The sequence below is a fragment of the Hevea brasiliensis genome, chromosome 4 (assembly GCF_030052815.1).
Source record: "Hevea brasiliensis isolate MT/VB/25A 57/8 chromosome 4, ASM3005281v1, whole genome shotgun sequence".
In the NCBI taxonomy this organism is placed as follows: Eukaryota; Viridiplantae; Streptophyta; class Magnoliopsida; order Malpighiales; family Euphorbiaceae; genus Hevea; species Hevea brasiliensis.
In genome coordinates, this window is record NC_079496.1 from 21,555,252 (window position 1) to 21,569,032 (window position 13,781).

Consider the following 13,781-nt stretch of genomic DNA (forward strand, 5'->3'; position numbering starts at 1 on the left):
AAAAGCAAAAGAAAGAGTTACCTGGTATAAAGCAGTGTTTTAACATCTAAAATGTGAATTCAAAAGATGATGGTGATGCATAAGAAAGCTGCACAGGTTATGCAGAATAAATGCTTTGCAGAATAGGTGCATAAGGAGAGTGCATAAGCTGTGCAGTATGGCATGAGTTGCATAAGGGACTGCATAGGCTATGCAGAACATTTGCATAAGGAGTTTCACAGCCTGTGCAGTGTATTGAAAAGCTATAGCATAATGATATATCAAGGAAAAACTTGCAAACATCAGCAGAGGTATGTAAATATATAAAGTGTATTGATAAGTATGCACAAAGGGCAGCAAAGGCAATGAGAAGCAATGAAAAACCAATGGAATAGCCATCCAATTGTACTTCAAGAAAACAAAATTCAAGACAGACTAAAATTGTTCCAGCACATCTAAAAAGAAAAGCTACTAGAAGTTGAACAAGAGCAAGATAAAAATTAATCTAAAATTAATCTAATTCTTGTCCAAAGGTGCTGCTAGAGGACTGGATGGAGCTAGCTGCTGCTGAAGGGGTGGTTCTAGAGGAGGTGATGGAGGTGGAGGTGGCATACCTAGAAAAGCCATGAGCTGCTTCATCATCTCTTTTAACTCTTTCTGCTTGTCTCTGGTTTCCATAACAAGATCAAAGAGTTGATCATGATGATCCTTAAGGGTATCTAGACCATATTCAAGCTTCCTATCCAAATATACATCATCACTAAGCCTCTCAAGATAAGTGAATAAGGCTTTAGTGTTGAAGGGAGGAGGTGCTGTGGATGAAGAGGGTCCAGCTACAGATGGTGTTGGCTGTGTAGATTCTGCTGGGGTATCCTGTGCAGATTGAGTAGGTGGTACAGGTTCAGCAGAATGCTTTTGGACTGCTGGTGCAGGTTGTGCCTCTGGTTGTGCAGTGTCAGATGGTGGCAAACTGAATCCAGTCTTGGATAAGTGAGTAGCATCAAAATATAGAGTGTCTGAAAGTGTTGGTAGAGGATGCTCTTCCGGATCAAAACCAAAATGTTTAGCTATGACAGTTATGAGCCCACCCATGACTATATCACCTACAGATTTGGTAGCAATATGTAACACATGCTCACAGAAGAAGTAACCAGGAGATAATTTGACTTTGTGAAAAGCACACCATAGCATGAATAAGTCAGATTTTCCAATAGCACCAGAACTAGTCCCTCAGCCCAAGATAGTGCTAGTAATAAGCATATGGATAAATCTAAGTGTTGGGTCTATTATTTGGGAGGTCTTGGATCTACCAACATAAAAACTCTGAGAATGGTTTGTAATATTTCTCCAAAATTGAACAGCATTCCAAACACCTTTATTTGCTACCTCTATGCCTGTATATGGGACCCTAAACAATCCATCAATAGCAAACCCAAAGATGCTGTGAAATTGGTCTAATGATAGCTCTCTATTTTGCCCCAAGCACCTAAATTTCATAGTTGGCTTGTAATCTATCTCATGCAATTTCAGAGTTGCAGAAAATGAGGAAATAAATTCCAAAACTAGGGCTGGATAAACTAATTCTTGTTTATGCACAAATTCCATCCAACCTAGTCCATTAAGGTAGGCAACAACATTATCAAACAAAGCAACAATTGGAGAGCATCTGCAGAAATATACCTAGTGGGTTGCACTTTTCTGTCCTTTAGCCTCTTAAAAGTTGCCTTATGGGTTGCATCAGGAAGAGGCCAAGGTAGTTTGGATACCTGTGTTGTCATTGCTGAAGGTTGCTTCTTGCTAGAGGAGGGAGATTTGGCTTGTGGGGTAGAGGTAGAAACACCAACCCCTTGTCATGTGGAAGCCGAAGTTCTGGGAGTTTTGGGTGTAGGTTCCGAAAGTGGAGTAGCAGGTGGGTCTTTTCGTTTTGTGGGAGGTGGTGCAGAGGCCATGGGTCGGGTTGATTTAGACCGGATTCTCCTTTTATAGGTGGATGTAGGAGGAGGTGGAGGGGTTTGTTATGGAGGAGAATCGGGATTACTGGCTTGCATTACTAGGGGCGTGACTTGGAGAGGAGAGCCTTGAGGGGAAGGGATTTCCATGGTGGTGGTCATCGATGGTAGGAATGGAGGAGAGAAGAAGAAGGTAAAAGAGATAAAGGGGAAGTTAGGGTTTCGATCGACGAAAAAGGGGTGTGGGGAGAGGGATTGATGCCGAGAAAAATGGGCAGGAGGTGAACAGTAATGACGAGAAGTGGGAAAAAGGGTGTGCCAAAAATTTTGATTTGCACAGGTCGTGCGGATTTCTGCATGAGGGAAAAATTTTATGCATAAGTTGTGCAGGTTCTTATGCAAGTTTCGGCAGAAATGGAAAGTATGAAAAGTTGGTTGTGCAAAAGTGCATAACTTATGCATTCTTTTATGCAAGTTTCGGCAGAAATGGAAATCCCAGAAAATTTGGTTATGCAATAATGCATAAGCTGTGCACTTGATTATGCGGAATTCGGCAGAAATGAAAATGCAGGATTTGAAGTTATGCAAGAGTGCATAAGTTATGCACACACTTATGCAAGTTTCGGCAGAAATGAAAAACGGCAAAAATTGTGGCGGTGCAGAATTGCATAAGCTATGCACTCGCTTATGCAATTTTCGGCAAGAAATGAAATGAAAAAAATTTGATTATGCAGGATTGCATAAGTTATGCAAGAGCTTATGAAGGTTTCGACAGAAAAGAAAAATGGTAAAAAATGAGACCTGAAAACTGCATAAGTTATGCAGCTACTTATGCACATTTCAACAAGATTCAGATTACAATAAAAAATATTTTGCAAGTTTGAAAAATACACTAGAATGAAGAAATGTAACCCTGTAAAGCATAAATCATGAGAAATTATCATAAAAAACATATCAATATATGCAGAATCCATCACAATTGCACCATACAAGCTTGTAGAAGTAAGTTCTGCATAAAAGACATTTGTGAATTATGCCATTTCAACTCAAACCCTACAAATTAGCATTCTAGCACATTAAAGCTCAAAAAAAATCTGCACAAAATTGCACTTATCCATAAAAGAAAATAGACTCTTCAAGTTATGCTAAGAAAATGCAGCATGTGCACATTGAATCACACAACCCAAATAAGTTCAAAACTACTAAAATGACCCACTTACCATCATATTAATATGATAAGCACAAATACATAAAAGATACACACCCAACCTCAACAAAGAAGCAAATACCATATGCTGCAGACCCTTTTTGCTGAAAAATTTTTCTGCATAAGCCAAGAAAGTGTCCTGCACAGAAAACAATGAAAATAAACCAATCTTGGGAGAGTTAATGGATAAAATATCAGATTAAGAGTAACTCTCCAGCAGTGCAACAACCTTCATCCATTGAAATACATCTACAAAAGACAAAATTTAACAATGTCAAAAATTGAATTTGGAGAGATTTAAGACAAAAACAAAAGTAATGCAAATAAAAGTAAATCAATAAAAGCAAAATAAAAGAACTTGGGGTGCCTCCCAAGAGCGCTAATTTATAGTCCTTAGCTGGACTCTTCATGATTTCACTAAAAAGGAGGTGTGGGATCAGAGAGCTTGTAACAGCTTGCTCCCTTTATTGGGTCTCCAGTTATGTAATGTTTCAATCTATGCCCATTGACCTTAAAATTCCCAAATTTTTCACTCCAAATTTCAATTGCTCCATAAGGGAAAACTTTAGAAACTCTATATGGACCAGTCCACCTTGATTTAAGTTTTCCTGGGAACAATTTCAATCTTGAGTTGAACAACAAAACTGAATCACCTTCTTTAAATTCCTTTTTCCTAAGATGCTTATCATGCCAAACTTTAGTTCTTTCTTTATAAATACGGGCACTTTCATAGGCATTCATCCTCAATTATTCAAGCTCATTAAGTTGCAATAGCCTCTTCTCACCAGCTTGCTTGAGATCAAAATTCAAGGTCTGAATGGCCCAATATGCTCTATGTTCTAGCTCCACAGGTAAATGACAAGACTTACCATACACCAACCTAAAGGGAGTAGTTCTTATAGGGGTTTTGTAAGCAGTCCTATATGCCCATAAAGCATCATCTAATTTGACAGACCAATCTTTCCAAGAATTGCTCATTGTTTTCTCCAAGTTATGTTTGAGTTTCCTATTAAAAATTTCAACTTGTCCTGAAGTTTGAGGATGGTATGGGGTAGCTATCTTGTGCACTACACCATAGTTCCTCATTAAACTCTCAAATTGCTTATTACAAAAATGTGAAGCCCCATCACTAATCACAGCCCTTGGAGCTCCAAATCTACTCAAGACAAATTTCTTCAAGAATTTCACTACCACCTTAGCATTATTAGTTGGAGTTGCAATAGCTTCTACCCGCTTTGACACATAGTCGACTCCAACTAGAATGTATTTATTACCATATGAAGGAGGAAATGGGCCCATAAAATTTATTCCCCATACATCGAATAATTCCACCTCAAGAATATCATTTAGGGGCATTTCATCTCTTTTTGACAGATTTCCACTCCTTTGACATTTATCACATTCTCACACAAATTTCCTCACCTCCTTGAAAAGGTTTGGGCAAAAGAAACCAACCTGCAGAATTTTACTAGCTGTTTTAGAGATTCCAAAGTGTCTTCCATAATCAGAAGCATGGCAATGATGCATAACACTCTCTATCTCCTCATTAGGAATACATCTTCTTATTAAACCATCACAACATCTCCTAAAGAGTAAAGGATCATCCCATCTATAAAATTTTGCCTCATGCAAACACTTTTTCCTTTGTTGCCATGTCATTCCTAGAGGTAAAACTCCACAAGATAGATAATTCACCAAGTTTGCATACCAAGGTAGTTTAGCAACAAGAGAGAAAAATTGTTCATCCAAGAAAAACTCATTGCTAGGGACTTCATCCATTTCTTCATCATCCAATTTCAACCTACTAAGATTATCCGCAACTACATTTTTAGCTCCCTTCTTATCTCTAATTTCCAAATCAAACTCTTATAGCATTAGAATCCACCTAATGAGCCTAGGTTTAGCCTCCTTTTTACGGAGTAAATACCTAATAGCAGCATGATCTGAAAATATAACCACCTTTGAGTCAATAATGTAAGGTATGAACTTTTTCAATGCAAAGACAATCGCTAAGAATTCCTTTTCAGTTGTTGCATAATTTGTTTGAGCCTCATCTAGTGTTCTACTAGCATAATAAATAGCATAAGCCCTTTTGTCCTTTCTTTGACCAAGAACAGCTCCAATTGCATAGTTGCTAGCATCACACATAATTTTAAAAGGTAGGCTCCAATCAGGCGGTTGCATGATTAGTGCATTGATAAGAGCTTGCTTCAACCTACAAAAGGCATCCAAACACTCTTGGTCAAATACAAATGGTATGTTATGACTTAACAAATTAGATAAAGGTTTGGCTATTTTAGAAAAATCCTTGATAAAGCGTCTGTAGAACCCGACATGTCCTAAAAAACTTTGAATTCCTTTGAAATTGGTAGGAAGAGCCATCTTCTCTATCACTTCAACCTTGGCTTTATTAACCTCTATTCCTCTGTTAGACACCAAATGTCCAAGCACTATCCCTTCTTGAACCATGAAATGACACTTTTCCCAGTTTAACACAAGATTAGTATCTGCACATCGCTGCAAAACTTTAGAAGGTTAGCCAAGCATATGTCAAATGAAGATCCATAAACAGAAAAGTCATCCATAAAAACCTCTATTATATCTTCAATGAAATCTGAGAAGATTGCCATCTTGCACCTTTGAAAAGTGGCTGGTGCATTACACAACCCAAATGGCATCCTCCTATAAGCAAAGGTTCCATATGGACAAGTAAAAGTGGTTTTCTCTTGATCGTTTAGATGGATAGGGATTTGGAAAAATCCTGAATACCCATCTAAATAGCAAAAATAAGAATGCCTAGCCAGTCTTTCTAAAATTTGATCAATGAAGGGAAGTAGAAAATGATCTTTTCTAGTGCCAATATTTAATTTTTTGTAATCTATGGAAATTCACCAACTAGTCACAATTCTGGTGGGAATTAATTCGTTATTTTCATTTTTGACCATTGTCATTCCACCTTTTTGATGTACAACATGTACTGGACTCACCCAAGTACTGTCTGAGATAGGATATATGATCCTTGCATCAAGCAACTTCAAAATTTCTTTTTTAACAACTTCTTTCATATTTGGTTCAACCTCCTCTGATGTTCAATAGATGGCTTACAATTTTCTTCCAAAATAATTATGTGCATGCAAAAGTGTGGACTTATTCCCTTAATGTCATCTATGGTGTATCCTAAAACTTTCCTAAATTGCCTCAACACTCTTAACAGCTTATCAACCTTTAAAGTGCTCAGGTTTGCATTTACAATTACTGGATAAGTGTTATTAGCGCCAAGAAATTCATACATGAGCTGAGAAGGAAGTTGTTTAAGTTCTACCTTAGGTGCATCTTCTTCCTTGAATGATGGTTGCTTAGATTTGACTTTTTCTTTTTGTGTGAGTTGAAAAACTGGAGCAGAAATGAATAGTGGACTACCCTCTAAATGTTGAGCATATGCAGCCACATGAGGGTTGTCATAGTCTATGCTTCCTCCATGAACCAAGCAATTTTCAAGTGCATCTTCCGGATATCTCTTTCTGAAGTGTTCTTCAACCAGCTCATCAATGATATCAATTCTCAAACAAGTATCAGCTTCAGAATGAAGCTTCTTCATGGTGTTATTGATATTGAAAACCAATTGATCTTCACCAACTCTAAGAGTCAATTTTTCTCCCTTAACATCAATCAATGCTCCTGCTGTAGCTAGAAAGGGCCTTCCCAAGATAATTGGGATATTAGAATCCTCTTCCATGTCCAAGATGACAAAATCAACAGGTATATAGAACTTCCTAACCTTTAGAGGCACATTCTCCAAAATCCCTTCAGGATATTTAATTGATCTGTCAGCTAACTGAAGAGAAATGTGGGTTGGCTTAAGATCTCCCATATTGAGCTTCTCATAAATGGAGAGGGGCATAAGGCTAACACTAGCTCCTAAATCACATAAAGCTTTTGTGGAACACAACTCTCCAATATGACATGGAATTGAGAAACTTTCAGGGTCTTTAAGCTTGGGAGGAAGTTTCTTCTGGAGTATGGCACTACATTCTTCTGTCAAAGCTATAGTTTCATGGTCTTCAAGTTTCCTCTTGTTTGAGAGAATTTCTTTTAAAAATTTTGCATAAGAGGGCATTTGTGAAAGAGCATCAATAAAAGGCACATTTATGTATAGCTTCTTCAAAACCTCTAAGAACTTTCCAAATTGCGTATCAAGCTTGGCTTTTTGAAATCTTTGTGGAAAGGGAAGTTGTGGTTTGTAAGGCTCTGGAGGTATATACTTCTCTTCCTTCTCTTCAATTTTCTCTTTACCTTTTTCTGCACTTTCTTTCTCACTTTCTTGTTTTTCACTCTCATCAATTTCTTTCTCATTTTCTCTCTTCTCACTATTTTCACTCTTCTCATTATTTACAACCTTCCCACTTCTTAAAGTAATAGCTTGACACTGCTCTATTGGGTTTTCCAGTTGACTTGAAAGTTTTCCAAAAGACTTGGTACCTGAGAAAGATGCTTGTTGTGCAATCTGATTTTCCAACATTCTGTTATGTGTTTGCATCTGTTTTAGCCTTGCTTTCATCTCTCTCATCTCTTCATCATGCTTAGTTTGGTTAGCAAGAATCTATTGTAATAAAGCTTCTGTGGTGGAATCTTGTTCTTGTTGTTTTGGTGAAGGTGCAAGATTCATGTTTCTCTGCTGAAAATTAGGCAATGGTTGCCTATTTGGCTGATATGGAATTCCTTGTTGCTGTTGTGGTTGAATATTCTGATTTGGGACTTGACTTTACTGATTTCCCCATGAAAAGTTGGGATGATTCCTCCAAGTTGGATTATAAGTTTGAGAGTAAGGATTCCCCATTTGTTTGTTTCCATAATTACCAACATATGCAGCTTGCTCTCCATAGTCTACTCCACAGCTGGTAGTTCCTTCTGCATAAGCAACTTGTTATGAACTTCCAGATGATGATGATGAACTAACCAACATACTTAAATCTTCCATCTTCTTAGCCAAAACATTTGTAAGTGCATCAAACTTGGCATTAATCATGTTGAATGGATCAAGGTCATACATTCCAGCAGCTTGCCTATTTTGAGTTGGAGCTGGTCCTCTTGGACTACTCCAAAGATGAGTATTCTTTGCAATTTTCTCCAATAGCTCATAAGCTTCATCTTCATGCTTCATAATAAATTCTCCTCCTGTTTGAGCATCAATAATCCCTCTAATTGCAGGAGTAACATTGGTGTAAAAATTCTGATTTATCATCCATTTTGGAATGGCATGATGTGGGCATTGTCTCTCTAATTCCTTCCATCTCATCCATGATTCATAGAGAGTTTCATCTTCTCTTGGTTTGAAAGCTGTCATTTGATTCCTCAATTCTTGAGTTTTTCCAGGTGGAAAGTATTGTGCAAGAAATGCATCAGTGAGTTGCTCCCAATTTGTAATGGAGTTATGAGGTAAAGAATCAAGCTAATCCAATGCTCTATCCTTCAAAGAGAATGGGAATAGCTTCAATCTTGCTGCATCATCAGATACTCCAGGTTGTTTTTGTATATCACAAATCATAGCAAACTTCTTTAGATGTGTGTGTGGATTTTCGGAAGGGTGTCCACCAAATTGGGAATTTTGAATCATTTGAAGAACTCCAAAATCTATCTTGTAGCTATTTGCATCAATTCTTGGTCTTACTATGCTCTCTCTCAAGTCATCAAAACGAGGAAATGCATGATCCATCATACTTCCCCTAGGCACATTAGCATTTACAACCTCTTCACCTTGGGCTGTATTTTCATTGTTTCGATCATTTCCAGCATTACTACCACCAATTCTAATTCTTTCATCAGCCATGTCTGCTTCAATTTCAGTTTCTCTTAAGGCTTCTTTCCTTTTTCTGGTTTCTTTCTTGTTAGCTCTACAAAATTTCTCAATTTCAAGATTAAACAATAAGGATGTGTCACTTGTGCTTCTAGCTCTTCTCATAAAAGATTAAGAGTACCTAAAAAAAAGAACAAACAAACACAAAATGAAAAGATAACAAAGATAAAACTATAAACAACTAAAATAATCAAGAATTCAATCTTAAACAAACAACTCCCCGGCAACGGCGCCAAAAACTTGATGTGGCCCAACCGCAAGTGCACGGGTCGTACAAGTAATATAGAAAAGACATCGTTCTCATGAGGAGTTGTGTTTATGATCGAATTTTTGATATAAAAATTGACTAATTTGAACTATTTTTGAAATTAAAGCAATGAATTGATAGATATTAAAGTGTGAAATCTATATGTGCAAATTAATAATCTATTCAACAATGTAATGATTTAACTAAATTTGCATCAAATTAAAATAAGAAAATTGAAATATGGCAAGATTTAAAATGGCAAGTAATTAAATTCGATTAGAAATTAACAATGATAAAAGAGGCGATTCCGGAGTTCGGGAGTTTATATTCAAGCTATTTTAGGATTTTTAAATTGGTTACCTAATCTTATGGAATTTACGGGTTTTAAGGAGATTAATTCTTAAATCCTTTGAATACTCTTTCGAGTGGGATAAAGAGTACCTTAATTAATCTAATCCTACTTTCGTGGAGTTAAAATTAATCAAGACCCATTAAGTTTCTTAATTAATCTATAAATCCTCTTAATCCTTAGTCTATTTCTAGATCTAAGTTAATTAAGTTCAGTTTCTTGATTATCTATCACAAGGTTTTCTCCTTTCGGTGCTTCAACCATGGATTAAGAACAACACTTAATGGGATTCTACACTAAGCATGTCATTGAGCACATAAGAAATGAATAAAACTCATTAAAAACACAAAATATGGATTACCCAATCAAAATCCACAAAATATCTCAAATATTACATCCTAACTCCAGAATCTAATAAAAACTACTCACTATCCATAATATTTATAAGAAAATTCTGAGTTAATATGGAAATAAATCTTAAATTTAAGCTAAGAATTAAAAACCCAATACAAGAAAGGTAGAAAATATGCAAGAAAGGAAGAAAACTCCAAATCTGGTCTAGAAATGGAGAGGTGACGTTTTGCTCTCTATTTTCTGACTCTTACCTTACTGCTGCTCCCTTTTATGTCTCCTCTCTTTCTAAAATGAGATAAGGGCCTATTTATATCTTTTTCTGACAAGTAGCCCTAAAATGGTGTGTTTGAGGTGTAGTTTTCATGAGGAAATCTTTTGCCAGCTCATTATGAAGACTATATAAAACTGCATAAGTAGACTGCATAAGTTATGCAGTCCCTTATGCAGTTTTTGGCAGGTTTCTGGGACCTCTGTGTGAAGCTGCATAAGCAAGGAGTAAGTTTGCATAATTCATGCAGTGACTTATGCAGATTTCGGCAGGAATGGAAAAATTGCTTCTTCTCCCTGTGCAGAACTGCACAACTTATGCGACAAGTTATGCGCAATTTGGCCACTGCATACTTCAACTTTCAAACTTGTTTTTGATATCTTTGGCTGTAAAAATCACTCCTCACTGGCATAATTTCTTTTTTAGTCCCTCAAAAACACAATTTTTCCTACAAAATAAAGTAAAATTACAAATTAATCCAAAATTTTGCAATCATGAAAAACTAAGTAAATAACTAATAAAATTAGCTAAAAGTTACTAACAATTAAATAAAATGGCCATGAAATTAAACCTAAATGACTATGCAAAAAGCATGTACCACCTACTCCTCATAAGATGTAACATGTTCCCGTAGTATACCTAATGAACTACCGAACTTCGCCTACTGGTAACCCATTAAATATACTACAAGGGATTTTAAAATAATTTCCGTTCATTTTTAAATTGGTGGGTAATTTTTTTTTTCAGATATTAAAAACCTTTATTTAAGGTCCAAGCATAAATCAAATTTTTAGATATTTAAAATCTCCGCAATTTTTACAAAAATTTCGGTAGAGTGCTGTCTGTATTTTGAGAAAACAGTTCTTCAAAACCTGAAAAGAAAGACACTCCCAATATTTTTCTCAACCATAACTCCATTATTCAATTTTATTTCACAAATCAGCACAAGCAACTCAATACACAGTTTAAATTAAATCAAACATTGAAACATCTCATTAATGTAACAAAATTAATATTTACATTCATGGGAGCATTAAAAATTTAGTAGTATAAAACTTTATAAGTACATAAAATCTCAAGATAATATTACAATAATTTGTATTTGATTACAGTCTAAAAATATATTACAAAAGAGTTGATACAACTGTTCAAATGAAATTACATACATATAATTACAGAATTACATCAAAATCTAATGTACAAGGGTATACCTATGATATACCCGAAGATAGTCTCACTGTGTCTTTCAGTAATCTCGCTCAGCTGCTTTATATTTTCTTTCACTTGCAACAGCATACAAAGTTATCGCTGAGTGGTGAACTCAGTGGTGCACAAACTAATAATTTAAAACTTAATACAATTTATGCTTTGATAACTCATAACAAATAAAAATTTAAAATTTCTAAATTCTTCAAAATTCATGCAAATTATTCATTTGAATAATATTTTGATCAAATAGTAATTATTTATCTACATTTCTTTTAAATCATGAAACAATACAAAAATTTTGAACCATTGATAAATTATTTATTTCAACCACGATTTATCAACTATGCATAATTTAAAGGGCATTGCCGATAATTCACACAGTTGGACCCATGACACAAAATTCATAATAGATGTCGTGTTGTACATCACGAAATTTCAAACTCTTCCAATAACCGAGGCTAAAAGGGAGGAACAAAGACTAACTAGTATATATGAGTACTCATCCAAACTCTTCCCCAACTGGCAAGCCAGAGAGGAAGGAACTCACCCCATCTAGTGGAGGAGATATCTCATAGACAAGCTAATGAGAATTCAAAACATATTGCCATGTCAATTGTGGTTTCAAATCATATTCAAAATAATTTCTATTTACAAAAGTGTTTACAAACCATTAACATATTTAATCATTATAAATTCATGCTCAAGGTTGGCAACACACCAAACTTAAAATCTACAATCCTCAAAACCATGCAATAAATCCTTAAATGCATAAGAAAATTTACATTTAATTTATACAATTTCATTCACAAATTAAAATTTTCAACACAACAAAAATCATAAATAATACAATAAACTTGTTCAAATCAATTTGAAAGTGAAAAATAACAAAAGAGTTAGTTGTGCACAAACCTCTTATCTAAACTTGTCTTGGTTCAATTCCTCCTCCTTCCTTGGAGGGCTCCTTTCCCACTAAAACACATAACTAGAGTGTTTCAATATCTATTCAATTTATTTCTAATAAATAAATTCAATAATTAAATTTTGTACACTTAATTTATCCCATAAAATTGAGTCATTTGTACTTAGTACAATTGTGGTTACTATTCATTTAACCATTTGGTCAAAATATTGACTTTTTCATACTAATTAGATATGCTAATTCTAATTACACCCACATACCGCATTTTGAGTCATATTTTTATTGGCATTGATTGCCCAATTCAATTCAAAGCCTATTAGGGTTAAATCTCAAAATTTTAGTTTTGGGTTACTTGTTTATACTGTCCCATTGGTCTGTCTACAGTGGGAATTTAGCTAAATGTCCTTCATCAAAGTTGTTATTTATTGTCTTATCTTTAATTCTCTTTTTGAATCACACCATTTGGAGTGTTTTAGCCCAAAATATGGCCATTTGAATATAGCAAGCCGGATTGGTTTAACCCAGATTTTCTGGGCACCTAAGTGGTTCTGGCAGTTTTGGACTATTAATTTGGGTGGCAAAATGACTTAGTTATGGACAGAATTTGGATTGGTGTTCCTCATGAAAATTGTAGTGCTATGTCATACCTTTCTAATGCCACAAAAATCAGGTCATTTGGACTTGTCTAACCCAAGTTATGGCCAAATGAACAAACATTATTCATTTGGTCATTTTGGTACAGTGGCAGTGCACAATATCTGGATTTAACCTAATTATTCACTATGTTAATGTCATTTTCTAGGCATGGTGTCTAAATGAAAAATGTGTCATTATGTAACACCCTCACTATAGCAATTCCACACATTCTACTGTTTCGGTGACCAGTGTCGGTCTGGACAGCTAGAACGTCTGGAAAAATATTTAGACTAGAGTGAGGAGTCATAAATAACTCAAATAAGTATAAGAAAAATTAAGAAAAAATTTTAGAAATAAAATACATCCAAGTTAAATGAGCCGGGACCCTAGCGATGGGTAACCCAATGGGAAGTTGCGGTTCTCACAACTAGAGCCCTAAACCCAGAGGAAAATTTATAAAATAATTTTTGGGACTCCAGAGAAGAGTCATTGAGGTTTATATGGCATTAGAATGCCAATAAAATGTTTAGAAAAATTTTTCAATCGGTAAAGACAATTTTAGTCTGTTAAGCCAAACGAAGGGCATTTTGATCATTTCGTCTTCAGAGATGATTTTTGGCTGACTTGTCCAGTTAAGTAAATAATTATTATGATCTAAAATATAAGTAAATATTGCTAAAAATTAAATTGAAAATGAGTAGAAAAGAAAAGAAAAGAAAATTGATGAAAATTTGAATTTTGACATCACATGATGTCATTAAACCACTCCCACCCAATTACATTGTGACACCTATCTATAAAGTTAATTAA

At 35.2% G+C, this 13,781-nt stretch overlaps 1 non-coding gene across 1 annotated transcript; it reads left to right on the forward strand.

Moving 5' to 3' along the window:
• Positions 1–8,387: 8,387 nt before the first annotated feature.
• Positions 8,388–8,494, forward strand: LOC131179566 (small nucleolar RNA R71). The gene has a single exon (XR_009148457.1). It is a non-coding gene; the product is annotated as a small nucleolar RNA R71 (small nucleolar RNA).
• Positions 8,495–13,781: the final 5,287 nt, after the last annotated feature.